Source organism: Furipterus horrens, unplaced genomic scaffold, assembly GCF_987537825.1.
Source record: "Furipterus horrens unplaced genomic scaffold, mFurHor1.1.pri manual_scaffold_1, whole genome shotgun sequence".
Taxonomy (NCBI): Eukaryota; Metazoa; Chordata; class Mammalia; order Chiroptera; family Furipteridae; genus Furipterus; species Furipterus horrens.
In genome coordinates this window covers 82,935,100-82,958,612 of record NW_028327171.1, presented here as the reverse complement: position 1 = coordinate 82,958,612, position 23,513 = coordinate 82,935,100, and the positions used below count along the sequence as shown (strand labels likewise).

General features: G+C 36.9%; 1 protein-coding gene and 1 pseudogene across 1 annotated transcript in view; both read right to left on the bottom strand.

Moving 5' to 3' along the window:
- ABI3BP (ABI family member 3 binding protein) overlaps positions 1 to 23,513 on the bottom strand; it is a 266,911-nt gene that overhangs the window by 225,200 nt on the left and 18,198 nt on the right. The window lies entirely within an intron of this gene.
- Positions 13,541 to 13,652, bottom strand: LOC150021379 (small nucleolar RNA SNORA28; annotated as a pseudogene).

Here is a 23,513-nt window from a genome sequence, read left to right as displayed (position 1 = left end):
ACTCACCACTACAAGGCAATGTCCCTATCAAAGGACTATAGAATTCTTCTCCTCTCCTCACACATCACCACATTACTAAAGGCCAATTACAAGCAGTTTCTTTTACCTGGTGCATCATGTGCAGCTATCAGGAAAAAATTATATGGAATACTAAAGGAAAAAACACAATTTGAAAAGACAGAGAAATCATCAGACATGGCAGGGATGTTGAAATTATCATAATAGAATTTAAAACAAATATAATATGCTATGGACTCTAGTGGATAAAGTAGACAGATGGGCCATATAAAGAGATAGAAATCCTAACAGAAAATCAAAAGGAAAACCTAGAGATAAAAAGCATTGACAGATAAAAAAGATAACAGAAATAAAAAATGATTTTGACATTTTAATAAGCGTATTAGTAGACTGGCCATGACTGAAGAATCTCTGAGCTAGAGGATATACCAATAGGAAACTCTCAAACTGAAAAGCAAAAAGAATAAAGACTGAAAAAGGACAGAATATTCAAAAACTGTCAGACAATTGTTAAAGCTGTAACATGCACAACTAGGAAGACCAAAATGAGATAGGAACAGAAAAAAGTATTTGAAACAATAGTGAATGAGAATTTCTCCCAAATTTATGTCAGACACCAAACCACAGATCCAAAAAGCTCAGAACACCAAGGAAAATAAATGAAAAATAAAATACAATAAAAACAAAAACATATATAGGCATATTTCTTTCAAGAAAAGGCCTGGAAAAATCCGGAGGAAAAACCACCTTGCCTATTGAGGAAAAAAAGAGATGAATTACAAATGACTTCTCAGAAATCATGCAAGCAAGAAAGGAGGGGAGTAAAATATTTAAAGTGTTGAGGGGAAAAAAAAACCAAACACCTCACTAACCAAGAGTTCTGTGCCCTGCAAAATTATTCTTCAAAAGTAAAGGTAAAATAAAAACTTTCTCAGACAAACAAAAATTGGAGAATTTGTTTGACAGTAATCTGTTGCAAAAATGTTAAAGGTAGTCCTTTTGAGTGAAAGAAAATATATAGGTCAGAATCTTGGATCTACATAAAGAAAGAAAGCACTATAGACAAAATAGTAAAGGTAAAATAAGTTTTTTGTCTTATTTTTAATTGATTTAACAGATAAGTTTATTCAAAATAATAATAGCAACAATGTATTTGATTATGTATTCTTATGTACATTACATATACATCATGTATGTTACATATATCGTCGTCGGCAGCCGTCCGTCTCGAGAGACGATGGTGTAGCTTCTTAAGAGTCTATCTGCACTGCCGAGAATGGCTGTGCAGTCCGACTCGGGAGTGACACGGTATCTGTCTCCTCCCGTGTTGAATCGACATCTTGCGATGACGCTGGAGTGTCCTCTCCAGTGAAGCTGAAGCTACAGAGCCTGGGCAGGGTGATATGGAGGGTCTGCTGTTGCCCATGCAGCAGACCCCCCCTCTCTTCGCAGCTGAAGGGTCCAAGGGAAAGACGGAGTCAATACAGCTTGGCTTCAGGTGCGCCGCAGGAGTTGGCGGTGTTGACTACAACGTCGAACCGCCTTAGGGACTCCGGCTCCGGATTTTCTGTCGGGGTTTACTCCCTTAGCCTTTCCCCTGAAGAGGTATGCCGCAAGGCAGTGGAGGTTTTTTGGAGTCAGAGTTTTCCTTCTCTGATGTGCCCTGACTGGAAGATCGAACCAGCGACACTTAGCTCGCAGGCCGACGCTCAATCCACTGAGCCAAACCAGCCAGGGCTTGTTACATATATACATCATGTATATTACATATATGCATCATATATGTGGTTTTATATGCTTATATGTAAGTGAAATGAATGACAGAAATGATACAAGAACTGGAAGAGAGGAATTAGGATTATTTGGTTATTATAAGGTACTTAAAATACCTATGAAGTGATATAGTGTTATTTGAAAGCAGACTTGGATTAGTTCTAAACATATATTGCAAACTCCAGGGCAACCACTAAAATAAAGGTATAATGATATGCTAAACAATGGAAAGAATATGGAAGCATGCAAAATGCACAATTAAAATGACAAGGCAGAAAGAGAGTAGAAGAAAAAATACAAACAGAGCATGGGAAATGACTAGAATAATGTAATAAATATGGTAGATAAAATCCAACTATATTAAATAATTACTTTGAATGTCAATGGTCTAAATGAATGAATTAAAAGACAGAGATTATTACAGTGGATCAAAACAACAAGAACTGTATGTTATCTATAAGAAACCCACCTTAAATATAAAGATGCATATAGAATAAAAGTGTATGGATAGAGAAAGTACTATCATGCTAAGGATAATCAATAGAAAACAAAATTGCTATTACAACTTTAGATAAAGCAGGCATCACAGCAAGGAAAGATATTAGTGATAAATAGATAAAGGTGTCAATTCTTCAAGAAGATGTAACAATCCTTACCATATGTGTGGCTAACAACAGAGGTTTAAACTATATGAGGAAAAACTGAGAGAATGGCAAGAAGAACCAGGTTAATTTACTATCACAGTTGGAGACTCCAACACCCTTCTATCAGAAATGGACAGATACAAAAGACAGAAAATCAGTGCTCACATAGTTGAACCTAACTAACACCGTCAATCAACTGGATATAATTGACATACGTAGACTACTGCATCCAATAAGATCAGAAAACACATTGTTCTCAAAGTTATATTGAACATTCAACGAGATGGACTAAATATTTATATAGAACCAAAGAAGACCCTGAATAGCCGCAGCAATTTTGAGGAAGAAGAACACAGTAGGAGGAATCACAATAACTGATATCAAACTATACTACAAGGCCCTGGTAATCAAAACAGTCTGGTACTGGCATAAGAACAGATATATAGATCAATGGAACAGAATAGAGAGCCCAGAAATAAACCCAGGTCTACAAGGACAACTAATATTTGACAAAGGGAAAAGGAACATAAAATGGAGTGAAAAGAGCCTCTTCAACATATGGTGCTGAGAGAATTGGACAGAGACATGCAAAAAAAAAAAAAAAGAAAGAAAGAAAAGAAAAGAAACCCAACTACCAACTTACACTATACACCAGAATAAACTCAAGATGGATCAAAGACTTAAATGTAAGCCACGACACCATAAAAGTCCTAGAGGAAAACATAGGCAGGAAAATCTCAGATATCCCACATAGCAATATTTTTGCTGATATATCTCCTAGAGCAAAAAATAAGGGAAAGAATAAACCAATGGAACTACATCAAACTAAAGACTTTCTGCTCAGCAAAATAAAACATCAGCAAGATGAAAAGGGAACCAACAGTACGGGAAAACATATTTGCCAATGATATGTCAGACAAGGGATTGTCTCCAAAATATATAAAGAACTTATACATCTCAACACCAAGAAGACAGACCAATTAAAAAATGGTCAAAGGACCTGAACAAACACTTCTCCAAAGAGGACATACAGAGGGTCCATAGGCATATGAAGAAATGCTCAACATCACTAGCCACCAGAGAGATGCAAATAAAAACCACAATGAGATACTACTTTACACCTGTCAGAATGGCCATCATTAACAAATAAACAAACAACAAGTGCTGGCGAGGATGTGGAGAAAAGGAAGCCCTAGTGCACTGTTGGTGGGAATGAAGACTGGTGCAGCCACTACGGAAAACACTATGGAATGTCCCAAAAAAAACTAAAAATGGATCTGCCTTTTGAACCAGCAATTTCATTGCTAGGATTATACCTGATGAATCTTGAAACGCCAATTTTAAAAAGCCTGTGCACCCCTATGTTCATAGTAGTGCTATTTACAATAGCCAAGTGCTGGAAACAACCTAAGTACCCATCTGTAGATGAGTGGATCAAAAAACTGTGGTACATTTACACAATGGAACACTATGCAGCAGAAAGAAAGATGGAACTCCTACCATTTGCAACAACATGGATGGAACTGGAGAGTATTATGCTTAGTGAAATAAGCCAGGCAGAGAGAGACAAATACCTTATAGTATCACCTAATACGGGACACTAATGAACAACACAAACAAAAGAGCAAAATAGAACCAGAGGCAAGTAAATAAGGAGCAGACTGACAGTGACCAGGGGAGGAGTGAGGAGGGCAGAAGGAGGAGGGAAGGAGAAGGGTCTAGTCAAGGAACTAGTATAAATGACCCATGGACATGGACAACTGGGTAACAGAGTGGTGATGGACTGTGTAGGAATGTGTGGGCAGGGTGGGGGGGAGCAATGGGGAGAAAAGTGTAACAAATGTAACAAAAAACAATAAATTTAAAAATATATATAGACTACATTTTAGATCATAAAATACACCTTAACAAATTTAAAGGGGTTGAAATACACAATGTTTTCTCTCAGACCATAGTGGAATAAAACTAAAAGTCAATTACAGAAAGATAAATGGAAAATCCCAAAATACAGGGAGATTAAACAACAGACTTCTAAATAACACCTGGGTCAAAAAGAAATATCAAGAGAAACTGAAAAATATTTGAACTAAAAGAAGATGAAAACACAGCATATCAATGTTTGTGGTATGCAGCAAAAGTGTTGCTTATAGAGAAATGTATAGTATTGGCTGCATATATTAGAAGAGAAGAATACTTAAAATTAATAATAGAAATTTTCATCTTAGTAAACTAGAAAAAGAAGAGAAAATTAAATCCAAAGTAAAAAAAAGAAAAGAAATAATAAAAATTATAGCAGAAATCAATTAAATTGAAACAAAAAAATCAATAAAAGAAAAATTGGTTTTTAAAAAGATCAATAAAATTGATAACCCAGTAGCCAAATTAATTAAAGGAAAAAAGAGAGAGGATACACGTGAATAATAGCAGAAATGAAAGTGGGAACATCAATATAGATTCTATGGACATTGAAAGGCTAATCAAGAAACAACAAATGAATATACAGAAAACTTTGATAACCTAGATGAAATGGACCAATTTCCTGAAAGACACAATTTGCCAAAAATCACAGAAAAAACAAACAATTTGAACAAGCCTATATTTGTTAAAGAAATTGAATCAATAATTGATAACTTTTTAAAACAGAAAGCACCAGGCCCAGATGGGTTCACTGGTGACTCCTATTGAACATTTAGAGAATAAATTATACCAAATCTCTAAAATCTCATTTAGAGAATAAAAGTAGAGAAACTACTTCCTCACTCATTCTATGAGGCCAATATTACCCTAATACCAAAATTAGAAAAAGATATTTAACAGGTTCTCAAATAATGTCATTTCATTCAGTGTCATTTCATAACATTGATGAGATACTGTAGAAACTTAACTCCTGTTTATATCAACTAGCCTATGGTAAAATTGTATTTATTATATATTCTTTGGCCTAAAGTTGCAGAACATATTGGTGATGCGAAGTGAGAACTTACTGTACAAAAAAAAAAAAAAAATTACAAGCTAATAGCTCTCATGAACATACATGCAAAAATTCTCAACAAAATATTAGTAAATCAAATCTAGCAATGTATAAAAAAATATACACCACAACAAAGTGAAATTTACCCTAGGTATGCAAGGCTAGCTCAACATTTGAAAATTGATTACTGCAATTGATCATATCAACAGACTACATTGGAAAAATCACATGGTCATATCAATAAATGTGGAAAAAGCACCTGACTAAATACGCATTCATAATAATGATAATAAACCTCTCTACTAAAATACAGAAAACTTCTTCAACTTCATAAAGAATATTTATAACTGAACCTATAGCTTACATCATATTTAATGGTGAGAAACTTGAATCTTTCCCAGATACATGACTAGGATTCCCCATCATCACTCCTTTTCAATATTATACTGAAGTCCAGGCTAATGCAAGACAAGAAAACAGGGAGGTGCACCCAGCCCACATGGGTGTGCTCTACAGGACACCTACTACATAAGGCTACTCTACCAAGACTGGGACACATAGCAGCTCTACATAATACACAGAAAAAAATCACAGGGGAGCAGCTAAAATAAGGAGATAAAAAATATGTCCCAAGTGAAAGAATAGGAGAAATCTCCAGAAGAAGAACTAAATGAAATGGAGGCAAGCAAACTATCAGATATAGAGTTCAAAACAATGGTTACATGAATGCTCAAGGAACTTGGATCTTCAACAGCATGAAAAAGGACAGGAAGACTATAAAAAAGAACCAGTCATAAAGAATACACTAACAGAGGAACTTCTGGCCAACATGGTGGTGTAGACAGACACACTGCGTCTCCTTCCACAACAAAGAAGGAATACAACTACCTCAAAACTAGAAACAACCAGAAGTTTCAGAAAATTAAACTGCATGGAAGTCCAGCAAACAAAGATATAAAATAGAAATACTCAACCAGACGGGTAGGAGGGGTGGAGCTGGGGCAGAGAGGATGCGGTGAGGCGGCAGCAGCAGTGGCAGCAGAGGCCAGCCAGTGGAAAGTGCAGTCACACGTTTTAAAAGTGAGGAGGGACACCTGGAGAGCGTTCCCAGGTCCTCACCAGATTTGGCAACTCACGGTCCCAGCACCAGGGAAAATCAAGCCTCATTGCTTCTGACTGTGAAGACCAGTGGGGATTGGGGTGGAGGCAGAAACTGCCGGTCTCAGCAGAGTCTGTTCGTTTAAAGGGCTCCCATGGTCCTAAAAGGTCCACAGACCCACCCGCTCTGGGAACATCTACCAGAGAAGCAGCTAGAGGGATGCCAGTCTGGTGCAGTGGTGGGAGAGGTGCCTGGAAAAGGGGTAAGTGCTGGGCAGGCAGCATTGTTCCCTCTCGGACCCCTCCAGCACATATAGCGCCACAACGTAGTGAAATGGGTCGTCCTGTACTGACGAATACCTAAGGCTTTGCCCCTTACAATGTAACAGGAGCAACAGCTCTACCTGGGATGCAAAGGCAAACAAACACAGGAGCCTGTCAGAATGAGGAGACATAGAAGTATGGCCCAAAAAGGGAAACGGATCAAGGTTCCAGTGGGAGAACTAAGCAACAAGGAGACAGCCAACCTAACAGATGCAGAATTCAAAACACTGGTGATAAAGATGCCCACAGCCTTGACAGATATGCTTGAGTATGGCAGATGCATAAGAGAAGAAATGAAGGCTATGCGAAGTGAAACGAAGGAAAATCCACACAAAACCAATGGTGAAGGGAAGGAAACTGGGGTTCAGATCAATGAGTTGGAACATAAGAAAGAACAAAACAGTCAACCAGTGCAGAATGAGGAAGCAAGAATTGAAAAAAAGGAGGGAAACTTCCCAAATTTTGTGGTCCAGGAAGCATGAAGGGTTCTGAGCAAGTCGGACCAAGAGGGGACTACACCAGGACACATCATGACTGAGATGCCAAAGGTGAAAGATAAAGACAGAGCCCTGGGGGCAGCAAGAGAGAGACAGAGAGTTGCCTACAGGGGCTTGCCTATAGAACTATCAGCTTATTTCTCAGAGGACACTTTGCGGGCAGGAAGGGACTGGCAAGCAGTATTCAGTGTGATGAAAGACAACCTGCAACCAAGATTACTCTATCCAGCAAAACTACCATTTGGAATGGAAGGGCAGATGAAGTGCTTCCCAGACAAAGTTAAGCTAAAGGAGCTCATCATCACCAAACTATTATTATATGAAATGTCAAAGGGACTTACTTAAGAAAAAGAACATCAAAACTATGAACACTAAAATGACAACAAACTCACAACTATCAACAACTGATTTTAAAAAATAAAAAGAAAATTCAACTAAGGAAACCAGAATAGGAACAGAATCATAGGAATGGGGATCATTTGGAGGGTTATTAGCTGGGAGAGGGGAGGGGGAGAAATGGGGAAATGGTACAGGGACTAAGAAGCGTAATCTGTTGGTACAAAATAAATAGGGGAATGTTAAGAGTAATATAGGAAAGGGTGAGGTCAAAGAACTTATATGCATGACCCATGGACATCAACTAAGGGGGATGGGATTTCTGGAGGGAAGGGGTGTACTGGGCAGAGGGGAGCAACAGGGAAAATATTGGGACTACTGTAACAACATAATCAATAAAATATACTTTAAAAAAAAGAATACACTAACAGACATGAAGACTACATACAGGGAATTAACAGTAGAGTTGATGAAGAAGAGGATCATATCAGCAATTTGGAAGACAATGAAGCAGAAAACACAATCAGAAGAGCAAAAAGAAAAAGAATACAAATAAATGAGGATAGTGTAAGGAACTTCTGGGGTAGCTTCATTTATGCTAATATTCACATCATGAAGACACCAGAAGGAAAAGAGATAGAGCAAGAAATTAAAAACATTTTGAAAAAATAATGACAGAAAACTTCCCTAATCTAGTGAAAAACAAAAACAAAAAAAGACACACAAGTCAAGAAATTGCAGAGAATCCCAAACAAGATGAACCCAGAGAGGCCCACACCAAGATACATCATAATTAAAATGCCAAAGGTTAAAGACAAAGAAAGAATCTTAAAAGCAGCAAGAGAAAAGCAGTTAGTTACCTACAAGGGAACTCCTATAATACTGTCAGTTGATTTCTCAATAGAAACTCTGCAGGCCAGAAGACACTGGCACAAAATATTCAAAATGATGAAAAGCAAGGACCTACAACCAAGATTACTCTATCCAGCAAATCTATCATTTAGAATCAAAGAATAGATAAAGAGCTTCCCAGACTTAAAAAAAAAAAAAAAAAAAAAGCTAAAGGATTTCATCACCACCAAACCAGTATTATAAGAAATATTAAAGAAAAAAAAGAAAGAAAGAAAAAATAAGAATAATAAAATGAATACATATCTACCAACAATACTTTTAATGCAAATAGATTAAAAGCTCCAAGCAAAAGACATAGGGTGACTGAATAAATAACAAAACAAGACCCCATACATATGTTGTCTACAAGAGACTCACTTCAGACTGAAAGACACACACGTACTGAAAATAAAGAGATGCAAAAGATATTTATGAAAATGGAAAAAAAAAAGAAAAAAGTTTGGGTACCAATACTTACCAAACAAAAGATTTTAAAACAACAGCTAAAATGAGACAAAGTAGGACCCAACAACTCCACTTCTGAAGAAACCCAAAACACTAAATTTAAAAGACATATGCAACCATATGTTTACTGCAGCACTATTTACAAAAGTCAAGATATAGAGGCAACCTAAGCATCCATCAATAGATGGTGCATATATACAATGAAATATGGTTCAGCTATAGAAAAGAATGAAATCTTACCATCTGCAACAACATGGATGGACCTATACGGTATTATGCTGAGTGAAATACGTCAGACAGAGAAAGACAAATGCTAGATGATTTCACTTATATGTGGAATCTGAAAAAAATGAATAAACGAAGAAGCAGAACAGAAACAAACTTATAGATACAGAGAATAACTGATGGTTGTTAGATGAGAGAGGATTGTGAAAATATGAAGGGATTAAGAAGCACAAATTGGTAGTTATAGAATAGTCATGGAGTTGTAAAGTACAGCAAGGAAATATAATTAATAAATTATAATAATATATATGGTGTCAGATGGGTACTAGATTTATAGGGGTGATTGCTTTGTAGGTTTTATAGATATCTAATCATGGAGTTATACATATGAAACTAACATAATATTGTACAGTAATTATAATTTAAATATAAAAAAGTAAAAAGAAAAAGAATAGAGTCCAGAAATAGATCCACATACATAAAGTCAGCTTATCTTTGACCAAGAATAAAAGCAATATAGTGGAGCAAAGATCTTTTCAACAAATGGTGCTGGAACAACTGGACACCCACATGCAAAAAAAAAAAAAAAATCTAGACACAGATGTTACAACCTTCAAAACTTGAAATAAATCATGGACCTTAATGTAAAATGCAAAACTATAAAACTCCTAGAAGATAACATAAGGGAAACCCTAGATGACCTTGGATATGGTGATTACTTTTTATGCAACTAAAGGCACAATCCACCAGAGAAAGAATTGATAAGTTAGTTTATTAAAATGGAAATCTTTTGCTCTGTGAAAGACAATGTCAAGAGAATGAGATAACAAGTCATATTTAGATTAGGAAAAGATAAAGAAGTGTTATCCAAAACATTTTTTAAAAACCTGTTAAAACTTGATAAGTAAACAAAGAAACCAATTAAAAAATGAGCCATAGATCTTTTGTGTGTGTATCCTCACCGGAGGATATGTTTATTGATTTCAAAGAGAGACAGAAACTTCCATGTGAGAGAGAAACATCAGTTGGTTGCCTCCCATACACACCCCAAATAGGGATCAAACCCTCAACCTAGGTATGTGCCCTGGCCGGGAATCGAACCTGCAACCTTTTGATGTACAGGACAATGCTCCAACCAACTTAGCTCCTCTCACCCCCCCGGGCTGAGCCACAGATCTTAACAAACACCACTGTACAAGAGAAGATATACAGATGGCAAATAAGCATATGAAAGTTGCTCCATATCATATGTAATTGGGGAAATGCACATTAAAAAAAAGAAAAACTAATGAGACTACACACCTATCAGAATGGCCAAAATCCAGAACACTGAAAACACCAGATACTGACAAGGATGCAGAGCCACAGAAACTTTCAGTCATTGTGGTGGGAATACAAAATGGAATAGCCATTGTGGAACACAATTTGGTGATTTCCTACAAAACTAATCATACTCATATCATATAATCCAGTAATTGAGCTCCTTGGCATTTACCCAAAGGAGTTCAAAACTTATGCCCACACAAAAACCTGTATAGCTTTATTTTTAATTGCCAAAACCAGAAAGCAATTAAGACGTATTTAGGTAGGTGAATGGATAAATGTATGGTGATATATTTAGATAATGGAATATTATGAAGTGCTAAAAATAAATGAGCTATCAAGCATTAAAACGACATGGAAGAACAATAAACTTTGTATATTACTAAGTGAATGAATAGGGAGAGCACAGAGGATTTTTAGGTCAGTGAAAATATTCTGTATGATACTATAATGATGGATATGTCATTTTTCTAAGCCCATACAAGATACAGCACCAAGCTTTACCATCTCTTACTTCAGCAACTAAAATAGATTCCACACTGGTGACCAAAGACATCTTCTTAAAACACGATTCTGTTTACATCATTTGTGCATAGGACACTTCCAAGTTTCCATAATGTGTCAATGTAGATTCATCAACTGCAACAAATGGATCATTCTGGTGAGAGATATTGATAATGGAGCAGGCTATTCATGTGTAGGAACAGGGCATATATGGGAAATCTCTGTATTTTCCTCTCAATTTTGCTATGAACTTTAAACTTCTCTTTAAAAAAATAAAGTCTTATATTTTTTAAATAGCAACAAAACATTGTCCTCAGTTGACCTCTCTTTACATTTCAGTTCCTGCTCCTTTCCGTTTCCTTCATAGCCAAACTTCTGAACAGTGTCTTTACTCATTTTCTCTATTTTCCTCACCCTTCAGCCGCAATATGAAATAGCTTCTGTATCAGTTACATAAATGAAACTGCTCCCTGTAAGGTCAGCAAAGACTGCATTTTCTAGATCACAAGATTCTGTAGATACTTACTCTTCATCTTATTTAAATTTTTTAGCAGCATTAGACCCTATTGATCATAGACTTTATTAATTGAATTTATTGGGGTGACATTGTTTTATAAAATTATATAGGTTTCAGGGATACGATTCTCTAACACATCATGTCTATATTGTATTGTATGTTCACCATGCCAATTCAAGTCCAAACATTTTCTTAATTATCTGACTGCTCCTTTGCTTGTCATTGTAACCTCAAACTCCTCTACTTGGTCATTCAATACTGGACACTCTTGAGGCTCATTCCGAAGCCATTTTATGGTGATTCATTCATTTCTAGGACTTAAACTGTCATTTATACATGGGCAACTTTAAAATTATAACAGACCTTGTCACTGAGCTCCAGGCTCTGTATATGAAACTTCTTGCCCCACACTCTTCACTAAGAAATCACAAAGAAACCTCAGACTCAACATGTCTAAGGCCATACCCACATTCCTTAGCCTTAAAACTGACCATTTTCAAGTACTCCTCCCAAGGAATGATCATCACCCTTATAATGAAGCTGATCAGGCACTGTTTAAATATACTAACTCATTTAATCCTCATTACCATTCTGATTTGACTACTAGTATCATCTGCATTTCAAAGATGAAAAAGAGTACTTCAGGGGTTAGCTTAAGATCACACCATTAGTAAGTGGCAGAGTTTGGATTTGAACATAGGCAGGGTGAGGTTACACATTCTCAATGACTACATATTTTGTATTCACTATAGATATAGGCTAGAAATCTGGGAGTCATTATTGATATTTTCTTCTTCCAATATCTGTTGATCAAATCTGTGTATTTTCACTTTCTTAATATCCCACAAAGTCATTCATTTTTGTTTATCATCACTAAATGACCACACTAGTCCAAAGCTTTACCATCTCTTACTTCAGCTACTAAAATAGATTCCACACTGGTGACCAAAGACATCTTAAAACATGATTCTGTTTATATCATTTGTGCATCAGACACTTCCAAGTTTCCATTGCTCTTGGGATGATGACCAACAATCTCAATACAGTTGACCCCCAAGGTGTGATGTAGCAGCTGCCTCTCTCTGCGGCCTCATCTGTCAGCACTCTTGCTCGTCGCTCTCCTGTCACACTGGCCAGCTTTCATTTTCTCCCATTTCTTTGCTCCACTTGCAACATTCTTGTTTCCTCCAACTATCTGCTCAGAGCTAGTGTCCCTCTCCAGGAGCCCCGAACCTCCCTCCTTTCCTTACCTGGGTAACTTACCCATTCTTCAGGCTTGGTTTGAGAATTCCTTCCTTATGGAAGACCCCCCTGACACCGCAGCCCAGATGTGGTGTATGTATTTTGAGCTCTCTTTCGTGAAGAACATTCATCACAGTTTATTTTATTCATTCAGTATATAATTAACATCTTTTTGCCCACTGGAATGTAAGCTATATATATATGAAAGCACAACTGTCTATTTTTGTTCACTTTAGTAGCCCAATGCCTGGGTACATACTACAAGAAACACTCAATAGCCCAAAAATGTCAAATAAATCAGATACCATCTATCCAAGTTTTTGGCGCTGGAGTTTCTTTCTTTCTTTTCTCTTTCTTTCTTTTTATTCTTTCCTGTTGATTCCTTTTTATTTTTTTATGAGAAAAGACTTGAGATATTTAAATTATTCTATTGATTTATTGTTTTTATTTGTTATTGAATTTATTGGGGTGACATTGGTTAATAAAATTATACAGGCTTCAGGCATACAATTCTACAACACATCATCTGTATACTGTATTGTGTGTTTACCACCCCAAATCAAGTCTCCTTTTATAAGCATTTACCCCCTTTTACCCTCTTCTACCTCCCCCAACCCCTCTTTCCTCTGGCAATTGCCATACTGTTGTCTGTGTCCATGAGTCTTTTTCTTTTTCTTTTCTTTTTTTTTTTTTTTTTTTTTTTTTTTTTGACGCTGTCTAAGTCCATATAACAGTCAGTCTCACAGAGCAGAGAGCACCGGAATAGGTTAGACTCGGTTGCTGTAGCAAGCGCAAATTGTGGCATGTGTCCATGAGTCTTAATAACATTTTAAAAGGATGATAGTTTGTGGCAAACTTCCACATGGTTGGTCCTAGGGGAAAATACTTTGATAGACAAAATGTTAGCATTCTCCTATCTCTAAATTCAGCACATTTACCCCAACTTGTGTTTTTGACCAGCTTCTTTATTCTCACTGGTTGTACTAGCCTTCCTTCTTTAGAGCTCTGGTTGGTTAATTATCATGCTGGAATGATATAAGCTCATTCTTGTTAAGATGGAAAAGATTGATCAAGAATTAAGGTGTTTCTTATGGCATGGTAAATGTTCATGTCAGTAAGGAAAACCAAACATGGTAATCAGAAATAACTTATGGGTGGAGGCTCCTTACTGGTCACTTGCAGTTTGTTTCCTGTGCCCAATTCCACTTCCACATATATGCCAGCCCTTTTCAATATGAATATAAAGCCAAACCATGGCCATCTGAACTAGGAGAATCATGAGTCTAAGGTAAATCCACATTAGGGGTCCATGACCCTAACTCATTTCAAGTACTAGATTTCCTTAGTCCCAGCAATCTCTCCTGTTTCAGGGCCTAATTCAGAAACTTTAATGGATATTGTGAATTCTGGGCAGTTCAGTTTCTAATTTATTTAAATAGCAGTGTTTGTGAAATAAATAAAACTCAGAAGTTTTAGCAAATGTCCTTCAAAATGGCCAATTATTACTGGACCAACGTACATCCTAGTAGAGTTGCTACAGCAATGCCATGAAAACATGAGAAGCTTGTACTCTTTGAATGAAGTAAAACAAAATGGCAGAGGAACTTTTGATTCACCATTAGAAGAATGGGTTTTAGTGAGGTAAGGACTGAGTTTATGTATCATTCATTTAAAAAAATTTTTTTAGTAACTTTTTGTGCCAGGCATAACTCTGGGTGCTCTGGGAAATGGAGTCATCGCTTGTTAGTGGTGGAAGAGCCTCAGGGATCTAACAAATGAGGTCAACAAAGACCTAGTTGATGAAGTCACTTTGCCAAAACACCACAGCTGAGAATGAAACAAAGCTCCTGTCCTCAGTGTGCTCAATATCACATATGAAGTCATTTTTTAGAACGATAAATACTACCATTATTATAGAGGTGTCTAAAATGCATTAATACATGCATCTTTCATGTCCATGACCAAAATGGACCAAAAAACGTCCATGAGCCAGGTCTAGTTTTGTGACTATCTAAGTTTTCCTCCTAAATTAATCCTAAAGGAGCTACATGAAAGCAGGATCAGCTTTGTAATTCTGAGAATGCTTCTGTTCTTCAGCCTTAAGTGGTCATGTTGGATCCCCAATATTAATTATTTCCATTGTGCACAGCTGTTGTGTCACAAATAGAGAACCATGACTTCATGTGTGAACTATGAGTGCAGAAAAGAGATCTGCTATCAATAAGCCCAGTCTCGCCAACTTTATCCTTTAGAAAACTGGGTAAGACTTTCTTCCACCAGTGTAGCTGTTGCCAATTTCTCTCTGATGAAGTGAAGCAAGTGAGGAAATGCTATCTCTTAATTTCATGCTCTGAAGCACAAACTGTGGCCCATGAGCCACATTCAGACTACCACCTGTTTTTGTAAAAACAGCAGAGTTGCATATGACAAGTGTATGGTTCACCAAGTCTAAAGTATTTACTATCTGATCTTTTAATGAAAAAGTTTGTTGACTTCTGCTCTAAAGTGAAATAATTAAGCAACAAAAATAAGCATATTCTTCATTATTACAAAGTTGGATTGTAAGTGAAAAGTTAAGATGATTTGTTACATACAGTTTTTTACTTTCTTAAACCTATGAAACTACAGCACAGATTAAGCATTAGAAACTTTGTGACTATAAAGACTCAATTACAACTCCCTTGATCCATCACACATAGAAAAGATTAATCTGAGAATGTTGTTCTTCTCTCAAGACATAAGCTGGTATTTTAAATGTCAGGCTTGGTGGCTTTTTATTCATGATTACCTCCCTAGAAGATCATATGCTAATTATTACATTCACCCCTCCCCCAACCCTGCCTTGATGAGCACAGGTTTTACACTAAGAGATTCAAATGGTGTTGCATGTGCAATAAATTTTAAAGCTCTAGAATTTGTAAGGCTATTTTTCCTCAATACTAAAGATAACTCAGGTATGGAAAAATTACACTGGCAGATCTAGTCTTGTCCTTAACTTGACTAGCAGTGTTGTCACAGTTAATTGACTTAATGTTCCTAAACCTCAATTTCCTCATCTGTGAAAGGAAGGGCTTGAACTGTATACTCTCTGGAGTTTTGGGCTCTGAACTCCATGACTAATAAAGGTAAATTCTATTTGATTACCATCAATTCCAAGGAACAGATCCAGTTTTTATCGTATCAGAATTTTATTAAATTAATTATTATTTGAAAGTATTGCTGCCTCAGGTATGTTGGGCCTCTCAACATACATATTGGTGTACCAATATGACAATGAACAATTTAATCTGTGAATATACAGTAGAAATAATTAATTCTAATTTTATGGTGATGTACTCATGTCTCTATGTAATTTTCTGATTTCAATCATTGCAAAAATTGCTCAATGAGGTAGAATAATTACAACTAGCCCAAGAGTTAAATTTTATTGTATTAGTCTGGAACAAAAATGTATAAATGAACATTTTATGAGATGTACAATTTTATTCTGCAATTGGCTAAGAGTTTTTAGTTTAGTCTTCATAAAAAATACATTCATGCACATTTTAAAAATTGTAGCTCTCTAGGTTAGTAGCCACATAGTTTTTTTAAATCTACTAAAAATGAGATTAGGAAGGGGTTAAAATTACATGGTTGAGGCTGGCATCAAAACAAGGCTCTGCTGTAGTGGAGGGTACATGCAAGGACGGCCATGAGTGACCCTGGGGAATTCTAGCCCAACAATCTGACTATACCTGATCCAGATTCTGGATATGACTGAAGTTACTTCCAGCCTATGATTCTATTAATATATACTATACAGCTTTGAATCTCAGAATCCTGTTTTTTAAAATTCTGAATGATACATTGAAGAGTTCTTAAAATAAAATTTTCTGCCCTAAAAGAGTAAAACAGATTATCCTTTGAATGTGACTTTCTCCTCCAGACATAAGTTTCATGCATAATTCCCTTTGGGACTTGCTGAGCTTTTTCAAACGTGCAGGAAAAGTAATCTATTTATTCTCAGTTCACCAGCAGAGTCACCGTTGCCTCATTTTACGCAGATCTAGTGTCTGACACAAAGGGCGGGGAAACGCAGACACGGTCTGAGTGATGCAAACCATGAAGCAAGACAGTCACAGACCTGAGTGTGAGCCAAACAAATGGTCCACACATGTAGCCTGCCATGAGGCAACTCTCAATGTGCTCTTATGGCACGAACCCTCCTGAATTTTAGAATAAGAAAGGAGTTTAGAGATTTTAAAACACACTCTTCATTTTAAAGCAGAGATAACTGAGGCCAAGTGAGGTTACATTGACTGATACAGAGCTCTAGCACTAACCAGAGGCGCTGCTGAAATCAAACTCTCCAGTCTACCAATCAATCCAATACTATGTATACCATGGAGAGAGAGCAAGAACCAATTACTAAAGAGATGGGAACACCAATAAACATGGTCAGCAACAGGGCCTTGACCCTGGATTTTATTATAAACTTGAAAAAATTCTCCTTCAACCACAAACATATGATAAGTGCAGTTATCAGAATAGCATATTGTCCTAAAAATGTGCATTTGAAAAGGAGGGTGAAGAAACTCTAGGATCATCAAATTTCAAGAAATAGCTCAGAAGAGATAGAAAAGCAGATCTATGTCATCAAGAAGAAAAAGAAAAAACATGCTTTTTTTAAAAAAAAGAATGGGTTTTGCTGGAATAGAGTCAGGGTGGAGTAGGAAGACTCCACATCTGAGGGTAATAACTCATTTTTTGTAAACCATCTGCCAGGAGTCAGAGGAAATCCCCAATAATCTCAGCAGAAGAAAAAAAAATTTCTTCAAAGATTTGAGGAAAAATGCATTCTGTATTTTTTTTTATTGCTCATGTAAAGATATTATAAACTATATTATAAGTATCCTTCAAAGGAAATCATTATTAAATTGTCTTTACTTAAACACTTCATATAGTGCCCTGACTGGGTGGTTCCGTTAGTTGGAGCATTGTCCCATACACTGAAAGATTGTGGCACATATGTGCCCTGACCAGGAATTGAAACCACAAAGTAGCTATAGTCTCTTCCAAAGTGAACACACTAAAAAATATGACCAAGCACATGAAGCCCAAGTCCCAGGTATCCACTTGCAGAGTAACATCCCATTTGGAAACATAGTGACCCAAATTGGGACTTCAGGTCTTACTCTTGCCTGTCTCAAATATTCAAAAGATCTTAAGAACTTGGAGCACAGCAACTTTCATTAAATTTACTTGTTTTCACTATTCTAGGGAGAGTCCTCAAACTTTCACATGACTGGACCTCTCTTATCTGTGCCATCCAGGTGCTAATTGGCCCCTTTTCTCTCTTTCCCCAGGGCTGAGGGCCCATAAGATCCTGGCTTGTTACAGCCCCCTTCTGGAGCCACACCCTGAGCAGAGCAGCTCCTCAGCTTGTGCTGACAGCTTCCCTCTCTACCTGCAGTACTGCTCTCCTTCCCCTTGGAGAATGGGGGAGGTGGAAGGATAGGAGTGGACAAAGAGGGATGGGGGAGGGCTGGAAGGCCTCATCTAATAAGTGTTGCTGCATCTCAATCTGAATGAAATGATTGAAAAGGACCCATCACAGGTGCTCATGTCAAATGTTTCATGCCAAGAGTTTTTCTTTAAGTCCCAGTTAAAACTGAGTTACTCCAAGGAGTTCATTAAGAAAAAAAAAATTTTAAGCTGCTTTCTTGGTCATTATAACTTCTTCAAGAAACTTTGTGGCTGCTGCTACCATTTTCTGGATTAAATATATACCCTTCTCCCAACATCTCTTGCAAGTTCTCTGAAAACATTTGTGTGACAGTCAGGACTTTCTGCTGGGAAGACATTACTTGGTGCCTCTTCTAGAACCCACTGGACATGTAAACAAAATAGGTTGCCACTTATTAGAAAGATTCGAGAGACATAAAGAGGGCTCTTATGCGTTAACAAAATTTTCTCCACACACCATTCTTGGTTGAAGTCTTCCCATCAGAGAAGATAGACCTGGCTATCTACTCACACAAGCATTTTCCATAAAAGACAAATCTCTCTGAGAAAGAAGATATATAGCTGATATCAGCCATTAACACCTTACTATGAGTGAGAATATTAGATTATTTTCAAAGTATAGGCTAGCAGGAATGGGGCACTGAATAGGGAAATTTTGACAGAAAGTAGTGATGGATAGTCTGGAGCTAAAGCATTAAAAAGAGAGGCAAGTCTGGAGTGGGACAATATAAGTCTTTACATATGGGGCTCCAGAGAGGAGAACATTGAGAATGTGGGTGGGCCCCAAAGGTATACCTACCACCCATTCTGGATTTTTTTCTTAAATTATCACAAATGACTTACAGTGGATGTAGATAGAAATTAAAGTAACTGCAAGTGCAAAGCTTGATATTTAACAGATGTTGATGGAAGTTGAACTTCATTCGTCTGCTCCTTAAGGTATTTATCTTTCTTTGTCTCAATAAAACCACGGGTTTTTTTAATGAATGGGTTGAAAATGGAGGTCATCAAAAGTAATTTTTTTAATGGAACTTAAAGTAGAAAGGAGGTGTGAGGGGTCTTGCCAGTCAAACCAATTTGCACTCTGTCAAGAAAGGAATCAAAGAAATGTGGGCTGAGAAGGGTGTGCCTTCCAAAAAAAAAAAAAAAAAAGGGTAGAAACTGAAAATGTCATTCTTCCTGCAGGCACTGGATTCTCTTGAAAACATTTCTGCAGCCTGGTAATTTCACCTCAATAGCCCAATGCATCAATGTATTTAGAGTTTTCTTGATTTAATAAGGCTGGCATTGCCATTAAAACAACCTCCATATATTTCAGAAAATGAAACTCACATCATAGAAATTAATGTAAGCAAAATAAAGTTTTCTGTGAAATAATTGTGTCTTACTAAAAAGAATCTAAAAATAAACTGGTGATTGAAAATATTTATAAAGTGACTTTGACATGTGAAAACTACTCTATGGGTCAAGAAGAGAAGTGATGGATGAACACTTAGTATTATTAAAAGGATCCTACAAGGCAGCTGCAAATGGGCACAAGGGCAATCAGGTTCCCACAAGCCCTCACTCACCTTAAAAAAAAAAATACAGTTATTATTTTTGCCAGTCAAGACTCCTCAACACGATGCTATCTTCATATGTTAATGTATATTTTTAAAAGCAAATAAGCAGTTCCATTAAGCTCTCTGGTTTCCCCTTTCTGTTTATGGTGTTTGAGGCCCAGTGAGTAAGGTATTGAGATGTTTTTCCTAGTGAATATTAAATTGCTTAGCCCATGTGTGGAGAAAATATCCATAAACAATAACAATATCACCATGTACTTTCACATAAACAACATGCATGATCCACCTTGTGGAATAGGAGTAGCAAATACAATCAATCCTCATTATTAACAGATTCCATATTTGCAAATATGCCTACTTGCTAAAATTTATATGTAACCCCAAAATCAATACTCATAGCACTTTCACACTCATTCATGAGTATGCATAGAAGAGCAAAAAATTTAAATTACCTGATGTGCACATTCCTAGCTGTGGTAGAAAATGGCAACATTCTGCCTCTTTGTTTCAGTTCTCGGGTGATAAACAAGCGTCCTTTGCTTGGTCGGTTTAATGCTACATTTTCCCCATTTTTGTCTCTTTTCTTGATGATTTCACTCTCTAATATGCCCCCCAAGTATAGTGTTAATGTGCTATGTGCTGTGTAGTGGTCATAAGCAAAAGAAGACTGTCATGTGCCTTATGGAGAAAATATGTGTGTTAGAGAACCCCTGTTCAGGCATGAACTGTAGTGCTGTTGACTATGAGTTCAATGTTAATGAATGAACAACATAGGAAGATATGTCTAGAAAAAGTCCAGCCATTGTTGATATAACAAGTACAGTTTGCATGATATCTATGTAACCTGGTAACCAAGGAGAGAGGAGTGGAATGCATGTGTGTGAACAATGATGACTCCAGTCAGTGGAAGTGGTAGATGCCACTGAGTGAGCATGTGTACTGTGTGGCTATCACATTCAAAATGACTGAACAAGTAGAACAATGAATCTGCATCAAATTTTGTGTTAAGCTTGAACATTCCTCCACAGAAGCTATTCGGATGATTCAGAAGGCTTTCAGGGACAATGCAATGAGTATTTGTCGCACAAACATTTCAAGGATGGTCAAGAATCTGTTGAAAGTGGCCATGTTCTGGAAGGCCTGCAACAAGCAGAACACCCGAGAAGGTTGAATGTGTACAGGCTGCAATCACCAAAGATCAGTGACTGACAGTGCCAGAACTAGAAACTGAACTGGGGATTCCAAAAACTACAGTGTCCCAGATTTTGATGCAGGATCATGGCATGAAATATGTTGTGGCAAAATTTGTTCTGTGGCTTCTGCTACCAGAGCAAAAGGAACATTGTGCTGTAGTAGCTAATGACTTGATTCAAAGCGCTACTAGTGAACCAGATTTTCTCAAGGGGGTCATAATAGGAAATGAATTGTGAACTGTGGCTACAATCCAGAAATGAAGGCCCAGTTGTCCCAATGGAAATTGCCTGGGTCTCTACACCCAAAGAAGGCATGGCAAAGTCGCAGCAAGATCAAGACCATGTTAATGTGCTTTTTGATTGGGAAGGTGTTGTCTATCATGAGTACATCACTCCAGGCCAAACAATTAATAAGGAGTACTATCTCAATGTCCTTCATCAGTTGAGAGATGCAATAAAATGAAAATGGCCACATCTATGGGCAACTGGTGATTGGCAGCTTCATCACCACAATGTGCCTCTCATGTATCTCATCTTGTGCAGAGTTTTTTGGTGAAACATCCAATCACCCAGGTGACTCAGTTCCCCTACAGCCAAAATTTGACGCCCTGTGATACCTGGCTTTTCCCAAAACTAAAGTCATCTTTGAAAGGGAAGAGATTTCAGACCATCAATGAGATTCAATAAAATACAACAGGGCATCTGATAGTGATTGGGAGAACTGTATGAGGTCCCAATGTGCCTACTTTGAAGGGGACTGAGGCGTCATTGTCCTGTGTACAAACTTCCTTGTATTTTGTATCTTCTTCAATAAATGTCTCTATTTTTAATATTAAATGGCTGAATACTTTCTTAACAGATTTCATATAATGGAATCCTACTCAACCAATTAAAAAGAAACTAATACGCACAATAACATTTCCCAAGAGATGTCAAACCTGCCCATAAGACTGTTTGAAATCCTCACTCTCTAAGAGACAACATCAAGTTGTTTATAGATAGTCTAATTTTTCTTGTTTAATTAGAAGTTAATCACTTTTAATACATTGATATGACAATTATTAAATAATTCATATTAAAAATAGTATAGAAAATTTCTAAAATAATTTATTGCAATTATCTTAGAAAAATAGGATATTAAGAAAGTAAAAATGTTTACATTTGAATGTAGATAAAAGTCTTTAATCATTGAAAGTTACTTCCTTATTTTGTTATGCTGTATTAAACAATAAAACTTTTATAAGCAGGATGACAAAATTGAACCTAACAGCAATACACAATAACTTCTAAAGAAGAAGTCCATAGAGCAAAGTCACATAGGAGTGAGTCTCTGTGCTGCCTTGGAGGAGACGGGCTAGTGAGGGCAGAGTGAGAAAAGATTCTAAAATAGTTGATCTCCAGTCACAGTTGTGATTTTTCTGGTGGCATCCTATCTGCTTAGATGATGGTTCAGATCTGATTCAATTTTTTGCCCTCCCTGACTTTTTTTTTGGCCACAGCATCCTTCACAAATAGCTTCTGCTTCAAAAGCCCTGGGCAGGTAAAACTCAGTTAGTTAGTGAGTCATCCAGATACGCAAAGGTTGTGGGTTCATCCCTGGTCAGGGCACATATAAGAATCAACCAATGAATGCATAAATAAGTGGAACAACAAACTGATGTTTCTCTCTCTGTCTCTCTCTCACACAAATCAATCAATTTTTTTTAAAAGTCTCAATGTTTCGCTTGTTTCATTAGCTGTATCCATTGACAGTGAATAACGGAGTGGCAGTAAATGAGCTGTTTTTACTGATAAAATAGTCCTTCCTTGACAATTATGATAAGATGCTCTGGGAAAGTCAAGTCCATGGTGGCTGGAATTGCATGAAAACAAAAGACAAGTGGCTTTGTGAGACCCTGAGTGATGATACATATTAGTAAAAAAAGGCTTGAGACATAGACTAGAATTTGGTCTAAGAAGAGGGTCTGAGCAGCAAGACTTCTTGTTCCTTGTGACCTAGATCATCCATTTGACCCAGATATTGACTGGCCAGTGAACTGGCCAACTAGATAGAACCGCTTACCCAATTTTATGTTTCGTTACATGGTTTGTTAATAAGGCCTTAGTTACTAATGATAACTGTCTGTGATTTTTCTTTGTAACCATTTTATAAAAATGGTATATTTAAAAGGAGCTAATGAGTGGTTTAAAGCACTAAAAAACATCCACTAATGAATGACACTATAAGTCAAACACACTTAAAACATCTTTAATGTTCTGAAAGAGCCCTAGTTTACAAATATACTTAGTGTCTTCTAAAATATCTTCATATTTCTCATGCATTCTGGGTTGGAGTTAGAAAAAGCTGTTCATCCTCTACATATAGCACATATAAAGAATTCCTTTCCCTGGCTGGGTGGGTAAGTTGGTTGTGGCATTATCCCCT